General features: G+C 41.6%; 1 pseudogene; it reads left to right on the forward strand.

The window, feature by feature from the left end:
• The first annotated feature begins 8169 nt into the window (after nucleotides 1–8169).
• Nucleotides 8170–14705, forward strand: LOC147454261 (F-box protein At1g55000 pseudogene; annotated as a pseudogene).
• The last annotated feature ends 7612 nt before the right edge of the window (nucleotides 14706–22317 follow it).

Raw genomic sequence — 22317 nt, forward strand, 5'->3', positions numbered from 1 at the left:
TGGCACAAATTAGACAAGGCTTTTGGAATTATTAGGTCGTTCTGAGGGAAGAGATAACCAAGCTCCATTTCTTGGGTCTTGACTCCTTTATTGAAGCAACACATTTTTAGGGTCAACATAAGCTAAAGGTATCAAGCATCCAATAGCCACCAACGTGGCTACCCATGGGTCCCATGCACAGTTGCCCACGCTCAAGCTGAGGAAGGGGGGGGAGAGAGAGAGAGAGAGAGAGAGAGAGAGAGAGAGAGAGAGAGAGAGAGAGAGAGAGAGAGAGAGAGAGAGAGAGAGAGAGAGAGAGAGAGAGAGAGAGAGAGAGCGCACCATATCCCGCGAAGCCAAGGACTAAGGAAGCCATAGCCCTTGCTCCAAAGCTCCCAAACCTTGCACATCGTCACCAATCACACGCCATCATCATCTCCCCAAGGCCCTCTTTCAGCTTGTTGCAAAAAAAAATCACATTCGTCACTTGATCGAACTGCTTTCGACTACCATAGAGAGTCAACTTGTGTTGCCTGCTTGGTGTTCCCCTCTTGCACCACAATTGTGAGTTCATTTCGACCTAGTATCAGCCACTTTCAACCCTCAATAGCTAGCTCGCGTTACCTTCTCAGGCTGCTCCTAATTATTGTAGCAACCAAGCCAAACCAAATTTCAAGGCTACCTCGCCAATTACTACCAAAGCCTCAAACTCTTGGAGCTGCTCCACAATGCGTCAAAAGCTGAATTTGCACCTCCAAATGGAATCGGCCTCAACAGTCCAAACTAGTGCAAGAATTTTTGGTATACAAGGTTGCAGAGGTGCTGCTCCATCAACGCAACCTTCTCATCGAACAAGGTTGCTCGCTTGTAGAGGAGAAAGGTCATTTACTTCCCTACAAAGCTTGAATCTTCTTCTATTGCAGAAATTGATTCTCTGCAAGATCCATACGAGTTTGAATTATTGCCAAAGCAACTGGCAAAGGCTCTTTTGCTTAGACGCTAGTCACTCAAGTCAATGTCTTAAGAAGAAAAATTTCTTTAAACAAGATAAAATAAGTTGCCTTCAAAAAATTTAATTGTTTAAATTTTAAAAATTTTACGTAAAAATTTTGTGTTTAAGATACCATACTTTTTCTTTAAACAAGATTATTGTTGTTTTTTTAAAGGGGGCTTCTGAGCTTCAAAATTTGCAAGGGCACTTTCATACGTTGAGTTTTTTGGCAAAAGCTTCAATGTTGTGCACACTTAATTTTTGGCTCTAATTTCGAGCACTATCTCATTACTAAGCAAGATTAGCCTTCCAAGCCTTGTAACAAAATTCCATGTTATGTATGCTCTCCTATTTGGAGATGATGTTGTAATTGTTTACCTTGGAGATTTAAACACTCTAGGGTTCAAAATTTACAAGGGCTCTTTCATACGTTCAGTTTTTTCACAAAAGCCTGAATCTTGTGCACATTTAATTTTTTACTCTAATTTCGAGCATATATCATCACTAAGCAAGAATAGCCTTCCAAGCCTTGTAACAAAATTCCATGTTATGTATGCTCTCCTATTTGTAGATAATGTTGTAATTGTATGCCTGGGACATTTAGACATTGCCTTGCAAGATCAAGGTCGGACCATTCTCGAGGATACTTAAACACATGAAGAGCACCAAATCCCATTCCGCTATGTATGATATGTCTATTTAGGCACTAGCATTCACAAGAAGGTGCTTCCTCATGAGCTATCATGATCTATGTCATGAAAATTAATTTCTAGCCTACAAGTAATTTCCATTTTAATTTGGTTGATTAAGTCTGGGAAAAGTAAAAGAGAACAATTGAAGTTGATTAAGTGCTTATGGACCAATCAAGACAAAGGCTTGGGACCAAAAGGATAGAAGTCCATAAAAAAGCAAGGGTAGTTGCTATTTAGTTATCTTAGTCATAGGTACAGGTCAAGGAAGGATAAAAATAATATGAGAAGCCTTTATCAAAGGTACAAGACAAAGGAGATCATCGAGAGCAATTATAAGAGTCTAAAACAAAAAGTAGCTATGCTAAGTTTAAGTCATTAGAATAACTCTTTAGAGTCCAAGTATGAAGTTTGAAAAGCCTTAGGGTAAATTTCTAACTTGCCACAAGTTGTCTAAATTTAGCAAGTTTTGAAAATAGCTTGGTGGCACCTTCAAAGCATCGTACAAAGGTTTCACAAAGGAGGTGAAGTTTTAAAGCACAAAGTGAGTTTTATTTTTACCAAAGTTCATCCTAATTTCACAGGTCCTAAAGTAGCAAGTAGGCTATAGTCTGGGTTAGCTTCATAGAGCCTCCAAGGTTTGTGCAATGGTCTTGCACTCGAGACAATTAATTAAAGGGTAAGTTTATGGTTTTTAATAGATGAAAGAAAAAAGATCAATTCTAAGGCTAGATCAACTCTACCTCATTTAGAAAGTTGACTCTAGTCCTTCTTTACTAAGCTTGCCTAGACCACATGTTCAAAGTAGCACCAACTTGTTTTATGTGAAGTTAGCAAGTGTATATGTGTGTGGTGTGTACACTTGCCAAGACAAGTCCTAGAGAAGGGGAGGCCAACTTTTTCATGCATAGAAAGTTTGGACAAGTGTGTGACAATGCATGAGTTGCATTATGAAGTGTTTATTTCTCATTGGCCAAGTGGTATGCATTCCAATTGAAGACTAGTTGCAAATTTTGCATGAGATAAAAGAAAATTGGGATCCTCCTCATACACACACTCTTAAGTGCCCAAGTTGGCAAAGCAAGCTCTCTCTCTCTCTCTCTCCCTCTCTCATGGGAGCTGAAGAGGAGACTATCATGCTCAAGTACTTGGTTGTGGATGCAAATCCAAGCAAGTGAAAGCTTCTTCTTCATCATCTCTACTATTCTATTATGTTAAGCTATGCTAAGAGCTTGACCATGAGTAAGTGTTTACGGAATACACATTCTCTTACTTGAAAAATACTTCTTTCACCGCCATCTACCTCTTACCCGGTAGTTCTTTCTCCCAGCTGGGGTGTTTAGGGCTTGGGAAGGAGGGTTATACCATGGAATTTTGAAGAACACCATCTTCTTGGTTCAAGGAAAGCTCCACAAGAGCACAATTTGTGTTGTAAACAAAGCTCTCTGTGAGAGAGAGTTATAATACAAGACCTTTTGGAGGGGGGAGCGGCTCCAAGAAAATTCAATCCTTATCAAGTTGTCGATCTTAATTGTGGTACTCTCTTTCGATTATAAGCACGATTCTAATGTTTTGATGTGTAATTGCGTAAAAAAATTAGACCGGAACAACCTCTAGTCTCCTCTTGTTGAATTCTCTTAAGGAAACTCTCTCCTTCCATAAGTTAAGATTCTGTTGAATCTAAAGTAAGTATTAGATTCTATGACATTGGTATCAAAGCTGAGGTTTCTCTTTTCTTGCCTAAGAAGAGAGGTCCTTGAGTAATCTATGAAAGGCTGGAGTTATTCATTGTTGCAATATGGTAAGTGGGACTGGGATTTATTATTTCAGTTAGCATGTGTGTTTACAAGGTATGGGAGACACCATTGGGAACTATGGTCTTAATAATGGAGTCTTTTGAGACTCGTCTATGGCTTAACCATTATTGAGCTATTAGCTGCTCGATAGGAACGGGTGCCAACTTAACACTGTTAAAACCACTCCACTACTCTTTGCAATTAAAATCGTTCTAAATCACAAGTTTAATTACACAAATGCTAATTTTTGAGAGATAAGAGGAGTACTAGACAAAGTTTTGGAAGTTCCAAGGAAAGAGATAGCATACACATACAAGAAAGTTTAATCACGAAATCCAAAGAAGGGAGAAAAAAATCCAAGCAAGGGGAAGGAAAAAAAGCGGTCATTCCTCACCTTCTTCTTCTTTCTCGTCTTCATCATCACCATGTTCTGACACGGAGGACAACTGCTTGCCACACAAGAGATAGAAGAGAAGGGGTAAACAGAGGAGTCATGCGGCATGGAGGAGGTCACAAAAGCTAAAAATTTCTAAAGAGGAAGAATAACATCACTTTCCTTACCTATGATGGAACTTTTGGAGCAATTGATAAAGTTTTGGCTTTTATTTAACAATTTGATGCAGCTTTTGGAGACGAAGATTTCTCGGAATCTTCAAAGCACCAAAATGTTTCTATACATTTCCAAAAGCCAGTCCGTCAATAGTGGGCAAGCCTACATGCTTAAGATGAATCTCCAAAAACATGGAAAGCTTTGAGGATTTCTATTATGAAGCAATTTCTTGCAAATGATGCCAAAGAGAAAGTCTTCACAAAATGGCGAGAAGATTGAAGATGGTCCCATATGAGTCTATTCAAAAGTATGTGGATAAGTTTTGGGAGTTACATCTCAAAGCCACTGTCTACAAGAAGATAAGACTTTGCAAAACGAAAGCAAAAATTTTGTGATGGCCTATTTGAGGAGATGAGTATGCCAACTCACAAAGACCTAAAGTTATCTCGACGGTCATACATCACACTATGGTTGCCTTGACAATTCATTTCCAACAACAAGGGAGTAAGAAGGGCTCAACAACAGAAGCTAAGGAACCAGCTGAGCCAAGTGGGAAGAAAAATACGATGTAAAATTCTCTCAAGGCTAACAACAACAAAAACAACAACAACAGAAGCTAAGAAATTAGGAAAACAATGTGACACATAATTCTCCCAAGGCTACAAAAACAATAACAACAACAACAATGAAGAAAAGACAAAGCAAAAAGGCTACAACAATAACAACAACAACAATAAAGGAAAGGGCAAAGGACAAAGTCTACAAAGGTAAAAACAAACTTTCACCTGAAGAGGTTGAGCGTTATCGTCGTAAAGATAACAAGTGTTTCAAGTGTGGGGAGCAAGGTCATGTTCCTCGAGCATTTCTGAAGAGAACATAATGGCCCTTCTAGAGCCAACATGGTGAAAGCTCTAAAAGAGGAAGGCCATTGGCACCACTCTCTTATGCTTGGGGAAAAGTAAGAGAGCATAATTCTTTCATACTGTTTGACCCTGGTTCTAACCACAACTTCATTTCTATTGAGCTAGCTCTACCAAGATAGGAATTCATGACTTTGAGATGGGAGATGCGGTACCAGTAGATGGAACTTTCAAAGGGCAAGAGGCCTCATTCACTCTGTTGATTGGGAATCTAAGGCTCCATGTGTAAATCTATTTTGACAAAGAATATTTATTCATCTCTCCACTCAAGCATGAAGACCTTATCCTGGGGGCACCATGGGTTGATGAGATGGCTGCCACTATGAAGTTTTTTGAGAGAAAAGTCCTCTTTTCCTATAGAAGCAAGGATGTTGCACTTTTGTCAATAGTGGAAGCAACACTATACCACTTATACAGACTCAAACTTTAGACAAAGTAATGGAAATCTCTCTTTCTTGTTACATGGTTTTTGTCAAGGAGTCTAAGAAAGATGCATGTGTTTCAAATGAAGTTAAAAATGAAATTAAAGTGGAGTTATAATTATCTTGTTTCCTAAATGAGTTTCAAGATGTGTTTACGGATGTCATTCACGGAGAGCTACCTCCCAAAAGGAGACGACAAGATCATTTCATAGAACTTCTACCTGGTAGTTCACCTCCTAAAAAGCCTCCCTATTGAGTCTCACCGGCTCAACAAGAGGAGATTATGAGGCAAGTGAATGAACTTGTGGAAAAAGGGATGGTAGGCCTAGTTCATCTCCATTATGTTCACCAGTTCTACCAGTACAAAAGAAAGATGGTACTTATAGAATGTGTGTGGACTATCGGGAGCTTAATCGGATAACCATAAAGAATAGATTTCATGTTCCTAGGATAGAAGCTCTATTTGATAAGCTACAAGGATCTACCTATTTTTGTCATAAAATCTAATATCTAACCAACCCAAATGATTTTCTCATATTAAATTGATCTCTTAATGTGGGAGAATAAACGGGAACAAGTGTTAAGATATAGATATGTGCTTATAGATCTATCTCAACACGGGGCCAATAGTAAAGGGGCCCAAATGGGAGATGGTCTATCAAGAGCAAGGCTAACCAATGGAGCATAAGACCTTAGGGTTAGCTTCATTGAAGACCTCCAATAATGTGTGTAAAAGTCCTTTGACCTTAGGTAAGCTAGGGCTGAGCTTGAGGTGGGAACCCGGCCCAAGCTCGAGGTGTTTGTCCTGCTTGAGGTGCTTGTCGTGCTTGAGGTGTTTGTCCTGCTTGAGGTGCTTAATTAAGGTGCTTGAGGTGCTTGACTTACTCCATGCTTGAGGTTCTTGACTTGCCGCTTGATTAAGGTGCTTGAGGTGCCTTGACATGCTTGCCTGAGATGCTTGTGAGAATACCCCCTAGTCCAAGTGCTTTGTCATGCTTGATGACTAAGGTGCTTGAGCTCCTAAAGTCAAAAGCATCCCTACAAGAGTGGGGGAGAGCCCTTTTCCTAGGGATTAGAGAGAGAACACACACTCACACTCACAAGGGAAGCCCCAGCTTGAAGAGGCAGCAAGGACACATGTCAGGTCCCTACCCATGTTACCTTCATGTGTTGCTTGAAGCCTATTGGCTAGGCTTCAAAGGGGTCCAATGATAAATTACTTGAATTATCTAATTGTTTTTGCATTTATCAAGTCCTCTCTCTCAAAGGGGAAAGGGGGACACTTGTCCCAAGGCTATCCCTGTTGCTTGTAATAGGCTCTGCTTGTGATTGGCTAGGCCTGGAGGGGTCCAATGAGCTTCAAGCATGAGCTACAAGGGGGGGTCGACCCAAGCAAGCTAGGGGGGTGCTTAGGGGGTATACTCACCCACACACACACTCACAAGCACTCTCATTGTGTACTATGCAAAGTGCAAGAGCTCCCTCTCCTTCTCCAAGCAAGTAGAGGTTGAGAGCCTACACCAACACTCATGCTTCAATGCTTAAGCTTGCCATCTTCTTCTTCTTCATTACTATGCCAAGTTAACTAACTGCTATGATTATGTTGCTATCTTCAATTATGTCTACCCGCTATGCTCACAAAATCATTTCTTGAAAGTACTCTCATTAAATTCCGCTATTCTCAAATTGAATAGAAAAATTCCATTACAATTTTAGTAGATAGATCTCAAAAGTGGCTATCGTCAGATAAGGATAGTACCTAAAGGAATTCATAAGATGGCCTTTTGAACAACCTTTGGCCTATATAAATTCTTGGTACTTCCTTTTGGAATTACCAATGCGCCAGCTACCTTTAATTGACTGATGGAAAGGATCTTGAGACCTCATCAAAGCTTCATGGGAGTGTTCTTTGACGACATTATCATCTACTCAAAATCTATTGAGGAACATAAGCAACATCTTCAGGTAATATTTCAAGTTTTGAGAGAATAAGCTTTATATTAATCAAAAGAAAAGTGAGTTTTTCTTGAAGGAGATTCAATATCTAGGTCATATTATTTCCCAACAAGGAGGATACGAATCGACCATGAAATGCTGGAGGTAATAAAAGGATGGCTTGCATGAATTGATAAGCTTTATAGGTATGTAATTAATTAAAGGGTAAGTTTATGGTTTTTAATAAATAAAAGGGAAAAGCTAAAGTCCATGTTACAAGACTGGGCACCCTCTTGTTGCATGTGGTTAACTGCAATTGGGATAGCTGGCTTAATGGTTAATTATGTGTTGTCTATTTGATTTTACTAATAGTGAGTGCATGATGATATTGTTAGGTTTTTGCAATCCCGTGGAAACACTATTTATAGCATGCAAGGGAAAGTTCAGTTAGAAGTTGAGTATTTTGTTTTGCATGGCTACCTCAAGCCTCCTATATATGCAAGGCTTCACAAAAGTAATCTATATCATAGCGTATTTTTTTCTTCTTGCTGTGTCGACTTGCTCTCTCTTTCTCTCTTGCTTCCTCTCTCGTTCTGCTGCACCACCTTTCTCGCCATGGCACCTCACCGGGGGCTTCCCCCATAGTTGCAACCTATCATCTAGTATTAGAGTCTCTGGCTCTCAGGCGGGCAGGAAGACAATCATATCAGCACGCTACTGTTTTTATAGGCGGCGACTGCGGTCGTTATAGCAGGCAAGAGCGTGGATGTCATAGTAGGCACTGCATAATGCAGGAAAAATCATAGGCATTTCAACACAAAGTCGGTGATTACAAGAGTGATTTCAGTAAGCCTAGGAGGGCGTGACGCTGCCAGAGCCCAGGCACAATGGCCCTATGGAGAGAAATCTTACAGAAAATACCAATAGATTCATTGGCTCGTGCTTCATGTGGCTGTCGCCTTTGGCACTGCATAGCTGGAGATCCTTTAGTTCTTTCAAACACGCTTAAAGAAGCCTGGAAACTTGCAGAAGTTGTTGGAAGCCCCTTATCTACAAGCTTCTGGCATGAACAAAGACTGCAATGTCCCATGTGGTTCAGCGCTGGGACACAGTGGCGAGCTTCGCAGTACAATATGAAGTCCATGTAATCGATATCATGCGGCTCAATAACATGATGAGTGATCATGGCATTTATAGTCGAAAAAGGCTCTTAATTCCAATCTTGCATGTAAAGATGGTAGCAGGAAGGACTGGCTTGTAAGGACATGGGTCCTATGGGCAAGGCTACCGGCATGTCCGGATAGTGTGTAGGCTAGGGGGAGGCTATAAGATAGCACGGTTGGGTGGAGACTAGCAGGAAGGACTGGCTTGTAAGGACATGGGTCCTATGCCGCAAGGCCACCGACACGTCCGAACAGTGTGTACGCTAGGGGGAGGCTATAAGATAACACGGTTGGGTGGAGACTAGCACACGCTTTACCACCACCCTTTCACTGGTATCCAAGCTATTTTTGGGAGGAGACTAAAAGCGGCTTGCATGTGCGTGCGACGCCCTGTTTCTCCCCCACGTTCCGCAGACAGCAACGTCTCCGTTGTGCAGCAAAAAGAAGACAAGTGCAGTTTTCTGTGCGAGCAGCGCGCACGTCTAGACAGTGTGTACGCTAGGGGGAGGCTATAAGATAGCACGGTTGGATGGAGACTAGCACACGCATTACCACCGCCCTTTCACTGGTATCCGAGCTATTTTTGGGAGGAGGCTAAAAGCGGCTTGCATGTGCGTCCGATGCTCTGTTTCTCCCCCACGTTCTACAGACAGCGACGCCCTGTTTCTCCCCCATGTCTCCGCTGTGCAGCAAAAAGAAGACAAGTGCATGGATGGAGACTAGCACACGCATTACCACCGCCCTTTCACTGGTATCCGAGCTATTTTTGGGAGGAGGCTAAAAGCGGCTTGCATGTGCGTGCGACGCCATGTTTCTCCCCCACGTTCTACAGACAGCGACGCCCTATTTCTCCCCCATGTCTCCGTTGTGCAGCAAAAAGAAGACAAGTGCATTTTTATGTGCGAGCAGCACGTGGACAAACATCGAGAGCCGACCGCAGCTGCCCCATCTATGCCCTCCACAGCAGACGACCAAGGCAAACTCGACCGAAAACTCGATGGCACCGAGGCTCCGAAGGCTTCCGTTGGCTGTGTGCGTAGAAAGGCCTGCTTAACCCTTGCATGAAGGAGGGTTGAACCCACCCCATGAGGGTAAGAGGCCAACACTTTACCATCAAGCTATTGGCCCTTGTTGTTTATAACAAGGAAAGATAGTCTACTTGTGTTGAAAAGAAAACTAGAAGGAAAGGGAAAGCTTTAAACTTCAAGGAAGTAGCTTTACCCTTCCTTTTAACTTCTTAGAGCAAGGCAAGTTTTTCTCCAAAAATTCTTTTTTCCTCAAGGAGGTAGCTTCAAAGTGAAGAAAAGCCTTCACAAAAACGACGAGTTTTTGTGAAGAATCATCAAAGGTGTTCTTACAAGGAACGACAAGTGAAGCGCTCAACTTCTCGCAAGGCGAGGTTCGCCTGCAACGCAAATCGCAGAGCATACAAAACACAAAGACTTCAATTTCTCAAGGTACAAGTTGTCGTTTCTTTTTCTCTCTTTGCAATAGTGTGTGTTTACCATGGCCAGTGAGGATATCCCACCTACACACACGTTTGATTTTGAGCACGTAGATCAAAATCAGGGCACCACGGGTGCTGCTGACACTAATATGCATGATGATGATGATCTAGGAGATCATGGGCTTGTAGACATGGCTTCTTTCAAGACTTTGGAACATCGCCAAAGCGTACTTGAAAGAAACCTCTCTGCACTCAATGCAAATGTTACCAATCTTACAGAGTTACTTGTGAAATTTATGAATTCACAGACAACTCAAGGAGCCACAAGTGGCACGGTTCAAGGGAACCAAGCTTGCACGACTCAAGGAGTCCAAGAGACAAGTGCTGCAAAATATGCAGAAGGTAGCAATGCATTACTTAAGAATATCACCATTCTTGAGTTTCACGGGGAAGAGCGTGATCGCAACAAGGATGCGGTCAATACGTTTTTACACAAATGGAGTGATATTCATAGATTGAGACACACCTCGGATATAAACACGGCTGTGGAAACAAGTTTATCTCTTAAAGGAAAGCTTGGCCTATAAGTGGTGGATGACATTTCCAATAGATGCTTGTCCTCCGTCTTGGGCTGCGTTTCAAGCTTCCTCCTCCAAAGAGTTTTTGGACTCCAATGAAGAAGATAAGAATTAGTTAGCATGGGATGCATGCTGCATGTCTGGCGTCTCTCGCACACAGTACCTTTCAAAGTATTGAGAAATCATATTAAACTAGAAGATCTAGATTAATTCCAAAAGATATGGGGTTTTAATAGGGGTCTTGACAAAGACTATCGTCTTCATGTTAAGACCCAACATCCAAAAACTTTGGAAGAAGCCATTAGTCATGCACAAAGATATGATGAGGACCAAGAGAGGAAAGGAAATGTTCCCTACTCTAAGAATACTTTTGCTAAGAATGTGGCTAAGAGCCAATGGCGAGGTAGATCTCCCACACGTTCCAAGAGGAATAAGAGACAATCTACCTCTCCACGCCCACAAGAGGCTAAGAAGCCTAAGCAATCACGAGATACTCTGCGTGGGTCTCTCAGCACTGCTGATTTTGAGCGTGCAAAGAAACACAATTTGTGTTTTAGATGTCTTTCGGACCAACATAACAAGAAATATTTTCCTCTTTTGCAAGGCAAAGAAAAGGCCATGCACATGGTGCAACGCCTCACATTAGATTCATCTCCTAAATATTGTGTTGTAGAGGTTCTTCATATGGAAGAAAAGCACAAGTGTTGTGTGCCTGCTTCAATGTGGCAGCCCACCTTCGGCCCCCATGATTTCATTTGCATGCATGGCACTATTAACGGACAACGTGTTCGTATTTTAGTGGATGATGGTGCAACTCATAACTTCTTGAACTATAATCTAGTCAAGAAATTGAAGCTTACATAGACTACCTGCTCTCACAAGTATGTGGTGGAGCAGATGTCTGGGAATGATAAAGAAGTATGGGACACGGTAGTTCAAGGGGTTGAGCTTATTGTTCAAGATCATATGATGACCCTTGAATTCCAAGTTATGAACATGGACCGTGCTGATGTAGTTTTAGAACGGGAGTGGCTGCATGGTTTAGGAAACACATTGCACACTAGTTATGAACACAACTCCTTATCCTTTATGGCCAATGGTAAAAATGTGCTTTTGCTTGGTGAGAAAAATATACCATCTACACCTCTTATATGTACAGCCGAGCTTTCTATTTTGCAGAAAGCAGATTTAAAAGATGAAGTCTTTTTGTGTTACTGCTTGTCTCCAAGTCTTGTGAATTCTCAAGAGGAAAGTGCGGTGAATTCTAGTAATGGTATGCAAAGTGCATGAATTCTAGTAATGGTATGCAAAGTGATCAACTCCACGGGGCAAAATACTATAAAAAGATAGATCTTCGTTCAGGATACCACCAGGTACGTATCCTACTGCAAGCTTTCTCCAAAACTTCCTTTAGAATACGGTTCATGCATTTTGAATTTTTGGTTATGCCTTTTGGTCTAACCAATGCTCCAGCTATATTTATGACACTCATGGATAGTGTCTTACGTCCCTATCTTGGAAAATTTGTTGTGGTTTTGCTTGATGATATTCTCCTTTATAGCAAGACTGAAGTTGAACACATAGAACACTTACGATTAGTGTTTGAACAGCTAAGAGCTCATGCGCTGTATGCTAAGCAAAGCAAGTGCGATTTCTTTAAAACAGAGATACATTACCTCGGTCATGTGATCTCTTATTTTGGCATCAAGATGGACACTGACAAGGTCGCTGCCATTTTTCGATGGCCACATCCCAACACGGTTGACGAGCTTTAAATATTTTTAGGCATGGCTGGATTTTATCGACAATATATCCGTGACTTTGCCAAAATCACTGTTCCTATGACGGATCAACTTAAAGCAAAAGGTAAGACTTTCTTGGGAAGAAGCCCAAGAACGCAGTTTTGAACAGCTCAAGGTAGCTACAGTCACTGCTCCCATCCTAGCAATCGTCGATCCACTTAATCCGTTTGTGGTAGAGACTGATGCTAGTGATAAAGCCATTGGTGTGGTACTTCTCCAGGAGGGAAGACCTATAGCCTTTGAAAGTAAAAAGTTCGATAGAGCTCAACAGAATTATTCTGTCTATGAGAGAGAGCTCTATGCCATAATTCACGCTTTACGAAAGTGGCGACACTATTTATATGGTGCCAAGTTTGAAGTATTTTTTGACCATGAGAGTATCAAATGGTTTACTACTCAAACAAACTTTAAGGGCCATAAAGCTAGATGAGCAGAAATCCTTCAAGATTATGATTGTAAGCTACGATATCGCAAGGGGTGATATAATGTAGTAGCGGATGCACTAAGTCGGATGCCTCATATTAATTCACTTGCTTTCACGGAACTAAAGAGTGGATTTTTGGAGTCATTACGTGGCAAGTGTGCACAAGATCACTCATATGCTAAAGTGTGGAGTGCATTTTTAAAAAGGGATCCCTCACGCTCACATGTCTTTGAACAGCCAGATCAACATGTCTCTGCACGCGTAGATAGAAACTCCAACACACAGAGCTCCACCCCTACTCAGGAAGAGCTTAAGCGATGGAAGAATTTTTCCATTGATGATGGCTACTTACTCCATAAAGGTAGATTATGTGTGCCAAAGGACTCAAACACTAGGCGCCAAATCTTATTTGAGTGTCACGATAGTCCAAGTGCTGGTCATCCAGGTATCTGTAAGACGTATGCCTTAGTTCGATGGCAATTTTATTGGTCGGGCTTACATCATGATGTTCAAGAGTACGTACTAAACTGCCAACGGTGCCAAGTTAATAAGGCAGAGCGCCTCAAGGTAGGTGGCCTTTTACATCCTTTAGAGATTCGACAAGGTAAGTGGGAGAGTATCTCTATGGATTTTGTAGTAAGACTACCTAGTACAAACCGTGGCCATGATGCCATTTGGGTAATTGTAGACTACGGTTAAGACACCAGAATTAGCACGGCTATTTGTAGAGCATATATATAGGCTCTATGGTCTTCCAGCTAGTATCATTAGTGACAGAGATCGAAAGTTCGATAATCACTTATGGAGAGCTGTGTTCCAAAAGGTGGAAACTAAACTTAATCTAAGTACGACTGATCATCCAGAAACGGATGGTCAAACAGAAAGAGTTAATCAAGTGCTAGAGGATATGCTACGAGCATACGTTAGCAAGAAGCAAACCAATTGGGAAGACTACTTACCTATACTAGAATTTTCTTATAATAGTTCAAAGCATGTGACTACAGGGTTCAGTCCATTTATGCTTTTGTATGGATTTCAACCTAGATCACCCGTTAGTGTGGGGTTGGCTAAGGAGAAGATACAACAAGCGAAGGATTTTCTCCAAGACCATTTTGACATGCTTCAAGTTGCTCGACAGAATGTTAAGCAAGCTCAAGATCGATATAAGAAGTACGCAGATGAGCATCGACGTCTGCTACTTTCGAAGAAGGAGACAAGGTTTTCCTCAAAGTTTCAGAGCATTCAGAAAGTCTGAAGATGGGAAAAGTTGCTAAACTTTCACCACGCTATTGTGGACCGTTTACCATACTCAAACGTATAGGTTAAGTGGCCTATAAGTTAGCTCTTCCAGTGTCATTGACACAGGTGTGCTGGTTGACCTTATCAAACTGCCAAGCATTCCTCATGAGCCCGAAAAGATTTTGGATTCTCATGAGCTTCGCACCAGACATCATGTCAGACGACAGGTGTTGGTAAAATGGCTAGATAGACTTGAAGAAGGTTCTACATGGGAGAATGTCTCCACACTTAAGAAACGTTTTCCTACGTTCGTTTTCGAGGACGAAAACGATTCTCCAGGGGGGGGGGGGGGGGGGGGGAATGTAAGGACATGGGTCCTATGGGCAAGGCCATCGGCACGTCCGGACAGTGTGTACGCTAGGGGGAGGCTATAAGATAACACGGTTGGGTGGAGACTAGCACATGCATTACCACCACCCTTTCATGGCTATGTTGAGTTGGATCCTTATGTGAAGCGCTAGATGGTTATATTGTATTTGGGGAATGACAAACCGCATAAGCCTGCAAGGACTGAGGCAATCATTGCAGAAAGGTTTAGAAAAGGAGTCATTGACTCTTTGAAGAGGAGTTTGGAGTTGGATGATGCAACAATATATTACTACTTGGCAATGGCAGGTGGTGATATCAAAAAAGCGTTTTCCCAATACAATGAGGATTTAAAGTGTGAAAGCGTGAGAGGCTCCTCCCTCACCTGGTTGAGCGTAGCATGACTTCAACATTGGTATGAGTCTTTTTTGATCGATCATAAAACATTAAAATTTTCTTCAAGCACTCGGTATGTTGTCAATATCAATGTCAAAAGATTTATTTTAGCCTATCATCTAGTATCAATTACTGCCATGACACATTTGTACGGCTTATAGACACAGCCACATAGATAAGTGGTAAGACCTTCCAATTTTTGTCAGTTCTCAGCGTGTTTTTATCGCTTCTCATGAGGTTACTGGGTACACCTTAAACCCAAGGTTTGGAAGTCAACCAAAAATCCCATTTTTGGTAGCTAAATGTTTGGCCTACACCCTAACTGTTCAAGGGGGGTCATTGACCTAGCACCAGGTTATGGATACACCATAAATCCTTGGTTGTGAGAGAACCTTAAATTCACGGTTGATGAGTACACCAAAAAATCGAGGTATCATGGGTTGCTTGTCTAGTTTGGGCTTGAGGGGGGGATTGTTAGGTTTTTGCAAGCCCGTGGAAACACTATTTATAACATGCAAGGGAAAGTTTAGTTAGAAGTCGAGTGTTTTGTTTTGCATGGCTACCTCAAGCCTCCTATATCTGTAAGGCTTCACAAAAGTAATCCATATCATAACGTATTTTTTTCTTCTTGTTGTATCGACCTGCTCTCTCTTTCTCTCTCGCTTCCTCTCTCGTTCTGCTGCACCACCTTTCTCGCCATGGCACCTCACCGGCGGCGTCCCCCATAGCTGCAGCCTATTAGATTTGTAGATTGAAATTTTGGAAGTTGAGAAGGAGACGCCGGCAAATAATTATCATCTTGATCATTTTATTCTTGCACAATGTTTTAGATCTTTTATCAATGAGCCACTATGGCTGCTTTGTAAATAGGATAGTGAGAACTCACACTAAGAGGGTCATGCAATAAGTAATGTGTTCCACTATAACAAAAGTGGGACCAGTGTAAAAGAGAGGCCTCCAATTTTTGGCACTAACAATAATATCAAATATCAAATACCAAACTCCACAAGAGGTGCCATGAAGTTTGGGGTTGCAATCTTTAGGCCTTTCTTGTGTAGATGCCCTAAATTTTCCCTTCCCTCTCTCTTATGCTATGCTGTGTTACTCTGAGTACTCCATGATGTCTACATCAATTACACTCTCTTACACTCTTTCCTTGTCAATCTATTCTTGTGTGTGTGTGTTGTCATAGTCTAGGTGTGTGTGTACTTGAATTTGGAAGAGAAGGTGACATGTTGATGGTGAAGTCTATGAAGAATTATTGAATTGTCCAAGCAACCGGTCTCCCAGGCTTCCCAAGAGTGGTATCAGAGCTTTTGGTTCGAGAATAATTGACAATTGATTTTCAAAAATTTATGAAGGATGTTCTAAATAGGCAATATCGGACTTGAAAATTAAAGCTTAATCAACAATAGTTTTCAAAAATTTCGTCGATTGACAGTCGCAATTGTGGATATGTGCACCATTAAATTCAAGATAATTTCTAAATTTGATAGATCTGTGGGAATACGTTGAGGAAGTGAGAAAAGAAGCAAATTTTGATGGAGCTCGAGAAGGTGGATTATGGCTTGCTAAAGGAAAAGGAGTAGGGGTTGAAGAGACCAAGAAGACCTCGGGATTTAATCTCTTGTACTCGAAACAAGAGCCAACACACCCTCATATGAGAACTCAAGTCACTTCAACTCAAAGGGGATTTTAGTGAAGAAGAGCATGTTAGGAATTCCCGTGGGAAAGACCCCCTTTGCAGAGGAAAGAAAGAACCGAACTTCATTAAAATTGTCACGGATGCCTCGGGATGAGGTCGCTCTGGACTACTAAGCACAAAAGCCTACTACAATAGTGGCCAAAATGGACCATATAGGGCGCTGCAAGTACTTTTATCCCTCTCTCACGTCGCCTTCCACTTCTGCTCGCTGGTCGGCTCCTAATCTCATGCAGTTTCACACTTTTTAACTCTTACTTTATTGGCCATTTCCCCAAAGTCCTTGGCCACCCATTGAACCATTAAAGCCCACCCATGTAAGGGGTTATTCATACCGCCTCTCAACTCCTTACTCGGCAGATAAAAAAAGAAAATAAATAAATAAATATATATAGCCACCAATAGAATTGTCTTCAATTCAGTGGGCTGCTCAACTAATTGTTCACTTTCATTAACTTTGAATTCTTTGAGTTCCCCACTTACATTTAAAAAAACCTCTTTTCGATCGTCCATTAAGATTTTTGAAGCAAGCTTCCAAAATACAAGTGTTTTGATGATCGTGTTCGACGTGGATGCCAAAAACCCCAAAGACACAAGCGTGGAGCAAGCCATAACTGGGTTATCATATCTGAAGGCCAACCATACTTTTAAAATATTATTGCCATCCAAGACAAGGGAGATTGGACTTCGGTGAAAATTCAATTGATCTGTAGACCAACCATTCAACTGTTCATCGCTCTCAACCGAACCTAGTGCACCATATTTTTGGACTGGATTCCACCACCGATCGTCAAGCTAAGTACTCATTTATTTTTTTCTTATCCCTTTATTTTCATTTCTTAGCAATATTTTGCATATCATCATATACATATAGACTCACAACCCTTTATTATTAAAAAAAAACCAAAAGAAAGATAAAGAAAGAAAAAGCATGCAATCATGGCACATCTTCCACAGCCGCCCACGATTACTGAGCAGCTCGCTAATCTACAACAATACCTCACTTATGAATGAGTGGGAAGGCAAGAGCTTGAAGATAAATTATTGCATTCTGCACGCATAGAATCTACACCGGCACCCAAGTAAAACAAAATTAGCAAAAAAGCCTTCACTTTCAAGGATTTTGATGACACTAAAGATGCTAGCACGGTTCTAGCATGGGTTAGTGTTGGAATTAGGGTTGCAGAGAAATGCACACAACTTGGAGAAGACGAAGGAAGCTAAAGGCACACAATAGAGAGTGTGTTACTTAGTGTGCAATAGAAAGATAGATAGCCTATATACAGTGCACGGGGGAAAAAACCTCCTAAAGAGGGAAAAAATGCCCCAACGGTCCTAGTGTGTTCCGCACACAGCTTGGAGAAGACGAAGGAAGTGTAAGACACACAATAGAGAGTGTGTTACTTAGTGTGCATTGGAAAGATATATAGCCCTAGAGTAATGGGAGTATATACAATGCACGGGGGAAAAAACCTCCTAAAGAGGGAAAAAATGCCCCTATGGTCCTAGTGTGTTCACACACATCACTACCACATGTATATGGAAAAAAAAATCCCCCCTGGAGTGATGGGGTGAACGAAAGCTGGCACATGAGTAAAGGGAAGTGCCATGCCCTGAGGACATGATCAGTCCACAAAGCTTTGCGGAAAGCTTCGAGATTCTCACGAGACAATTCCTTTGTGAAAAGATCTGCAAGGTTGTCCTGTGTTGGCACATAAGCCAAGCTGATCTCTCCTCCTGAGAGCCTCTCCCTGACATAGTGGTAATGCACCTCAATGTGCTTTGTGCGAGCATGAAAAACTGGGTTCCTCGCAACTGCCAATGCGCTCTGACTGTCAATGTAGATAGTGTTGGAAGTGTCTTGTCCAACACCCAAATCAGCCATAAGGCGTCTGAGCCATACACACTCAACCGTAGCTATGAAGACTGCCCTGTACTCAGCCTCACAACTCGAAGTGGCCACAGTAGGTTCCTTCTTGCTCAACCATGATATACATGAACTGCCAATCATGAAACAAAAACCACTTGTGGACACTCGCATGTCAAAACAACGAGCCCAATCTGAGCCTGAAAAAGCATGTAAGTCTGGCGGCAATGATCCCCCCTTGGGATAAAACAAGCCAAGATGTAAAGTGCCACTAAGGTAGCAAAAAATCCTCTTGACATCCTGCCATTGCTTAGACCCTGGGCTATGCATAAATCTGCTGACCCGTGAGATTGCAAACTGAATATCCAGCCTCGTGTTGCATACATAAATGAGGCAACCAATAGCAATTTTGTAAAGAGTGACATCAGCAGGATCACCAGCATCATGTAGACTTAAATTCAAACTTGTTCCATGGGAGTGGCAATAGGTTTGTAATCCTCAAGTCCAAACTTACATAGCAATGTCTCTATGTAGCTTTTCTGACACAAGGCAATACCACCATCACACTGCTTAAACTGTATACCCAAGTAATGATGCAACAGCCCCAAATCTTTCATCTTGAAAGTAGCATTCAAATCAGCCTTATATTCAGCAGTATGTCTCTCATTTGGTCCTGTGATCAGCAAATCATCGACATAAAGAACCACAATGAGAAGTATATCACCCTCATGCTTTACATACAATGTGCTTTCTGTTGGACTGTTACGAATGCCTCATTTAACCAAATGAGTGTCAGCTTTCTCATACCAAGCATGAGGAGATTGCTTCAACCCATACAAAGTCTTCTTACATCTGTACACTTTGTCCTCTTGTCCTTTCTTGACAAAACCGTGAGGCTGCATTTCATAAACTTCCTCAAATATGTCACCATTCAAGAAAGCAGTAACAATGTCTGATGGATGTACATCTCAACCAAAATGAGCTGCCAATGCACATAGAAAACACACAGTAGTCATACGACAAGTGGGAGAAAAAGTCTCTTCATAATCTTTGCCTTTTTGCTGTGCATAACCCTTTGCAACAAGTCGAGCCTTATGGCGATCGATCTTACCATCCAGCTTGCATTTCAACTTGTAAACCCACTTCGTACCAATGGCCTGTTTGCCAGGAGGCAAATCACATAAATTCCATGTGTCATTTTCTATAAGTGTATCATATTCTGATTGCATGGCAGCCATCCAATTATCTGAATTCTATGCTTCATCAAAAGACAGAGGTTTCTCAACATCATGTAAGCTAGACACAGCCAAAGCATAACAATCTGATGCATAAGATGCATGGCGAGAGCCTGAACGAGTACGACTAGACAAAGGTGCATCCAATTTACTGTCATGCAATGTATGCACCAGCCATTTTTGCATACCTCTAGCGTGATACCTCTAGCCTGCTCATTTTCAGCCCTTTCCTCATCAAGTACATCATGTACATCTGCTTCAGTAATAGGATGATCTGTAACATTTTCAAAAACCCCCATAGGATGTACATTTGCCTCATTGGAATTTACATTTGTATTTCCACCATCGAAAAGAGGCAACAAAGTGTCATAAATGTCCTGTGAGCTTACATTATTGTCTCTAGTACATGACATCAAGGTTGAACAGAATCTTCCACAAACACTACATCCTGTGAAACCAAAATATGCTTTGTTTGTGGATGATACAACCTGTAACCATTGGTTTCAGCACTATAACCAACAAAAATACATTTGACAGCCTTATCATCCAATTTTTTGCGTTGTGTTTGTGGCACCAAAGCATATGCCAAACAACCAAAAACACGCATGTGCTCAATAGAAGGCTTTTTATAATGCCATGCTTCATATGGAGTAATAGACTGCAAAGCTTTCATAGGAAACATGTTTAGTACATAAGTGGCACACATGATGGCCTCAAGCCAAAAAGAATGCGGCAAAGCTTGATTTTTGACCATACATCGTGCCATTTTCGTAAGTGACCTATTTTTCCTCTCAGCAACACCATTTTGTTGAGGTGTATAAGGCACTGTACATTGGTGTTTTATCCCATGACTAGCCAGAAATGCATTAAATTCATGAGACATATACTCCCCCCCTCAATCGGAACGGAGGGTGCCCATAGTACATTTCGAGACATTTTCAACCATAGCGAGAAATGAAGCACTGAAAAACTTCAAACTTCTCTTTAAGCGGAAATACCCATCCATGCCTAGAGTAATCATCAATGAAATTCACGAAGTAAAGGTAATTGCCCAAGGACGGAGTTTGCATGGGCCCACAAACATCACTATGCACAAGCTGCAACCTGCATGTGGCCCTAATTGAACCATCCTTCAAAACTTCGAACGCTGCATCTTACCCAAAATACAGCCTTCACAAACATGTTTGACAAGTGCTTCAAGAGGCGGCAAAGAAGCAACCATATCAGATTTCTGCAAACGCAACAAACTCGCAAAATTCATATGACCAAAACGTGCATGCCAAAGTTTTGCATCTGAAATAGCCCTTGAATCAGCAACTCCATTTGAAAATTTTTATCCATACTTGTCATACAAAGTGAGATTATACAGCCCACAACACAAAATCCTAGATGCAACAATTTCATCACCAAAACTGAGATAATGAACTGTACATCTGTCATCCACAAATTTGACTACAAGTGCAAGTCTAGCAAGTGCAGATAGAGACAAAAGATTCTTCTTGATCCGAGGTACATAAAGTGCATCAACAAGTGTGAAAGAACTGCCATTTGCAGCAGTAAGCACAATCTTTCCAACTCCCTGAACTAGATAAGAGGCATTGTTGGCACAAGTGACTGAATTCCCATGAGGGACAGACTCGAGAGAGGTGAACAATTCATGATGTGAGGTAATGTGCTTTGTAGCACCACTGTTAAAACACCACACATGTGAATCTGTAGCAACAACTGATATGCATGTTTCATGGACAACAGGATTTTAAGTGCACTCTGCACTAAAAGCCCATTCTGCATCAACATTAGCATCACAGTCTCCTTTCACAGAAGACTGAACAATGGCTACATTTGTAGTGGAACCAGCATTTGCAGTGGAACCACCCTCTTTCTTCTTAGCCTCTTTGGCCTTCAACTTAGGACACTGCTTGATCAAGTGATCATTAGCTTTACAATAATGGCAACGCATCTTCTTTTTGCCTGTATCACCAAAATTTCCAGACAAATTGCTGCCAGCAAAAGCATTAGAAACAGAATTTTTGCCACTCGCAACAAAACCATAAGAAGTGGATGCATTGTTGTTACCACCCTTTCTTTCAGAAGCAATAAAAGCCTGCTCAACTGCACGCTGCCTAGTCCTATTTTTTTTGGAAAGTGACTCTTGCAATAGCAATGTGCATAATGCATCAAACTTGACAACTTTAAGATTTCTTTGGGTCGTAAGTCTCCAAGTACTAGCAAAATTCTGGTAAGAATCTGGTAAGGCATCAAGAACAGTCTGCACAAGGGAACTGTATGAAATGACTTCACCTGCAGAAATAAGTTTCTGTCATAATAATCAATATCTAATTCTCCTAAATGATTTTCTCATATTAAACTGATCATTTAATGTGGGGAAGTGCCAAGGGAGAAAAAGCTAGAATATTGGTTAAGTTAGCAGACCGGCCACAGTAGGGATCCAAAGGAGGGAAAATAGGGATCCAAAGGGGGGGCCATCTGCAAAAGAGCCATGTGAAACAACGGGCTAAAAAGACCCTAAGGTTCAGCCCATTAAGACTTCCAAAATGCTAAGGTTCCAAAATTCAAAGGTTGTGTCCAAAGGTCAACCTTAGGGAAAATTGGATGCTTAGTGTGTGCCCAAAAAGTCTTTCTACATCCCTACATGGGAGGGGGCGAGCCCCAAAGCTAGGGGATGAGAGAGAAAGCCACACACACACACACAGGCTCCCTTTACACAAAGGGAATGAGGGACGCATGTCAGCTCCCTAGGCCAGATGCCCACAAGGTATGCCCAATTCCTATTGGAAGACCCTTGAAGTGGACCA

This window comes from Adiantum capillus-veneris, chromosome 7 (assembly GCF_014529385.1).
Source record: "Adiantum capillus-veneris isolate H3 chromosome 7, ASM1452938v2, whole genome shotgun sequence".
Lineage (NCBI taxonomy): Eukaryota > Viridiplantae > Streptophyta > Polypodiopsida > Polypodiales > Pteridaceae > Adiantum > Adiantum capillus-veneris.